Source organism: Suricata suricatta, chromosome 9, assembly GCF_006229205.1.
Source record: "Suricata suricatta isolate VVHF042 chromosome 9, meerkat_22Aug2017_6uvM2_HiC, whole genome shotgun sequence".
NCBI lineage: Eukaryota > Metazoa > Chordata > Mammalia > Carnivora > Herpestidae > Suricata > Suricata suricatta.
This window is the reverse complement of record NC_043708.1, coordinates 106639163-106643603: the sequence shown is the minus strand read 5'-3', so window position 1 is coordinate 106643603 and position 4441 is coordinate 106639163.

Sequence of the window (4441 nt, the reverse complement as noted above, 5' to 3'; positions counted from 1 at the left end):
TTCTGTACCCCCTCTGCAGGGGCAAGGCTGGGTTCCCGCAAGCCTGGCAGCTCAGAGGGGCTGGGTTGGCAGCAGTGACCCTGTCCCCTAAGCAAATGGAAGAGCCAAGGAAGCAGGGTAATGAGCTGTGGCCCCCTGGCCATGGAGGTGGATGCCTTCCTTCACTGGGCTGCAGCTAGACTCTGCCAGAATGTTCTTGGGGGCTAAGACACCTGTTTTTATTTAGGGATAAAGCCAAAAGGAATGCTGCAGTGTCAGATGGAGGCTGGGGGAGACTACCTCGGGGGTCCATGGAAATTCCCAGGCCTGCCCCCGTATCTGAGGACTGTAGGAAGCCCCCTTGTCTAGAGGCAAAAGAGTTCCATGTAGTGTAGACGGCTTCCATGTTCTGGTTTGCAATGAGGAACTTTTGAGACTTAGGATTTTATATCATCTGGGTGAAAATCTTTTACCAGAAGGCGCACAGAGAAACGGGGGCTCCCAAGGGAAAGGGTCCTGCCCAAGGTCTCTGCCAGGGTCCCCTGAGGGTCTCTAGTCAGTGAATGCTGCCGGAAGCAAGGAGAGGATTCTGGAAGGGGGCTCTGAACTCCGGGGGGCAGGGGGGGGGGGCAGAGGTGTGACAGAGTCACCAGGAAAGCAGAGATAAGGCTCTGGTCATGGGAGGGGCCTGCCAGACTTGGCTTTGTGCCTTCATGAGGGAAGCTGAGGTTTGAAAACCTGCGTGGAGGCCACGGAGTGAGGTCAGTGGCTGGAAGGGGGAGGGGAGGCATTTTTAATCAGTCAAGGGCAATCACAGGTGGTTTCTAAACATTAAAAGGCTCAGGCTCATCTCCCCCCCGCCATAGGTGAGGAGGCTGGGGCCCTAGAAAAGCAGCCTGCCTGGGATGCTCAACGCATGATGCATACACGAGGCTGGGAGCTGGGTCTCTTCTCCATGGCTTTCTGAGAAGCCACAGCTCCTGTGGGGCCTCCCTGCTTGCTTCCAGCTAAGGAGTGACTAGAATTTTCTTTTCCCATCTCAATCCTTTTTGGTTTTCTCTACCTTGTTCCTGGCAGGGAGGGTCTTTGGGCAAGACAGAGTCAAGACAGATGTCGCATCAACTTCATGAAGCATCCAAGTGATGTCACAACAGGTGTGGGTCTCTAGGGCCATCCCTGAAATAAGGGTGAGTCCTGGAGCCCTGAGCCTCTCTCTGAGTGGACAGTGAGGGCCACTGCCCAGATCCAAGAAGACCTTGTCACCTCCCAGGGACCCACCAGAGAGGCTGGGGGAGGGGACAGGCGAGGGGAAGCAAGAGGAAAGAAGAGTGTCCCCCAGATGGGAAAGGGACCGTGGAAACTGCTGGAAACAGATCTTCCACAAAGAGAGTTCAGCAGGTGACAGAGAAGACCTTTCAATCAGCATCAAGGAGGGGCCAGCGTGTCAAGGGCATGGACCAAGCATGCTCGTGGAAATGGTACAGCTCTGTTCTGAGCTGTCACCGCCCCCCCCCCACACACACAGGAAAATCCCAGAGAATAGCTCCATAGTGTCAGAGACGGGAAGGTTCATCACCAAAGTCACACACCATCGGGGACAAGGTCAACAGATTTAGCTAGGCGCAACTATTTCACTACTTTATTTGTACTGATTAAAAACAAAAGAGGTGGTGGTGATGGTGGAGGGCACTTATGGGGAAGAGCACTGGGTGTTGTATGGAAAACAACTTGACAATAAAATATAAACAAACAAACAAACAAACAAACAAAAACAAAAAACAAAAAAACACCGTATCTTGGGGAACCTGGGGTGGCCCAGCCTGTTAAGTGTCCAACTTCAGCTCAGGTCATGATCTCACAGACCGTGAGTTCGAGCCCTGTGTTGGGCTCTGTGCTGGCAGCTCAGAGCCTGAAGCCTGCTTCCGATTCTCTCTCTCTCTCTCTCTCTCTCTGCTCCTTCCCCCTCTCACACTCCGTCTCTTTCTCTCTCCCCAAAATAAACAAACAACAAAAAAAAAATTAAAGAGAAAAAATAAACACCAAAACAAACTGAAAAGACAAGCCATTGACTTAGAAAAGATAATTTCTCAGATACTTGCAAAAGATGAAGATCCAAAATAACTTGAGAAGGAGTGAGTTTGGACTTCCTTTGAGGCAGCCTGGAAGGGATGGGAAAAGCTGGCAAACGTCTGGTTTGGTCCTTTGGGCTCCATGAGCATTTGGAATTTTCTGACAGTAAGACTTTTATCACTGCTGTTGTGCTTTTTCCTGGTAAGGGACCTGTCCAGTCTGGACATTGCAAACCAAGAGTTCCCACGGTGTTTAATGATGTTTGAGGAAGATTATTTGATTAATGTGGACGTTATGCTCCAAGGAGGCAAGGCCTACACCTGAGTGTATATGTCTGGTCCCTTGCACAGGGTTGGGCCATCCATGACCGCTGTCAGTATTTGTTAAATCAATGAAGCCCTGAGTCTCTGAGACCCTGCTTCACCGAGCTATTGCCTTCTCTTGCCTGTGATGGGAATCTCTGGCCTACCCTGTCACCTAGAATGAGGGACTCTGGAAAGGTGCCAATTTAATCAGCCATTACTCCTGGCGGGAGCTGCAGGAGTGATTTGGAACATTTCCTGCATCAAAGGAGCTATAGTATTGGTAAGAGTGGCATGGCCCTCTTCTGGGTCACCATCAGGCAAAGAAAAAGGGGATGTGCACCCTCCAACATGAAACAGGAAGCACATATTGTACAGGTGTTAAGTGGTACCATTTTGGCTTTCTAGGTAGTTCCTGAAAACAAGCTTCAAGATAGTTCCGTAAAAGGCAATGTGATTGCAAACAGGTGTCTCACAAATGCATAATATGGCCTACTGTTTCTGAGTAGCATTTTTTAGAGGATAGAAGAGCAGTTGGTTTGGAATAGTGAAAAAGATCAGAACACGGGTGTAATTGGGTAATTCACGGGGTTGGCAAGCCATCTAGGCTCCAGATGCCAACTCCTCCATCGTCTCCAAAGCTGTGTGCTATTCTCTGAATGCAAAGATGCCTTCTCCAGACACCGAAAATTAATCGGGCATTTCCTTGGAGGGGCTGGTATGATTGTATTTAGTTTGGTTGTTTGTTTGTTTGTTTTTTTCATTTTTGCAAATTGGGAAGGCTGGAGTGTGTCTGCCCACTCATCCAACATTCTTTCCTATGGGAAAAGAGCATACATTGGGTGTCTATTACATGTTCCACCCACTGTCCACAATTTTATTCCCTCATTCCTTCAGTTATTCATTTGTTCAGGAATCTCATGGTCATGGTCATGATCCTGTGCTTCCGGGGTTGGTGAACCTGAGGGATTTCTGAATGACCAAGCGTAATAATTCCACTCCTATCAATGATGGGGTTTAATCATGATCATGTGACCCAATCTGAGTCGATGACACTTGAGGACACGTCTTTTGAGTTGCTGAGAAAGTTTGCTTAAAAACAGACACAAGGGTGTTCTTCAAGGGTGTGAAAATGTTTCAGAACTTAATATAGGGAAATGTTTTGAGTGTACTAACATTGTGACTTGTATACATTATTTATTTTTATTAAAAAATTTTTTATATTTAATTAGTTTTGAGAGACAGAGAGACAGAGCACAAGTAGGGGAGGAGCAGAGAGAGGGAGACACAGAAAGAATCGGAAGCAGGCTCCAGGCTCCGAGCTGTCAGCTCAGAGCCTGACACAGGGCTCAAACTCACAGACTGTGAGATCACGACCCAAGCTGAGGTCGGACACTTAACCGACTGAGACAGCCAGGTGCCCCTTTTTATTTTTATTTTAGAGAGAGATTGCAAGAGGGGAAGAGAGGCAGAGGAAGAAATAGAGAGAATCTTAAGCAGGTGCCACACTCAGCCCAAGGCCCAATCCCACCACACAGGGATTGTGACCTGAGCTGAAACCCAGAGGAGGACACTTAACTGACTGAGCCACTCAGGTGCTCCATCACTTGCACACTTTAAAAGGGTTAATTTGACCAATGGAATAGAATAGAGAACCCAGAACTGGGCCCACAAATGTATGGCCAATTAATTTTTGACAAAGCAGGAAAGAGTATCCGATGGAAAAAAGACTGCCTCTTTAGCAGGTGGTTCTGGGAGAACTGGACAGCAACATGCAAAAGAATGAAACTAGATCACTTTCTTACACCATACACAAAAATTAACTCAAAATGGCTGAAGGACCTGAATGTGAGACAGGAAACCATCAAAACCCTAGAGGAGAAAGTAGGAAAAAACCTCCTAGACCTCCACTGCAGCAATCTCCTACTCGACACATCCCCAAAGGCAAGGGAAATGAAAGCAAAACTGAACTCTTGGGACTTCATCAAGATAAAAAGCTTCTGCACTGCAAAGGAAACAATCAAGAAAACTAATAGGCAACCGACGGAATGGGAAAAGATAGTTGCAAATGACATATCAGATAAAGGGCT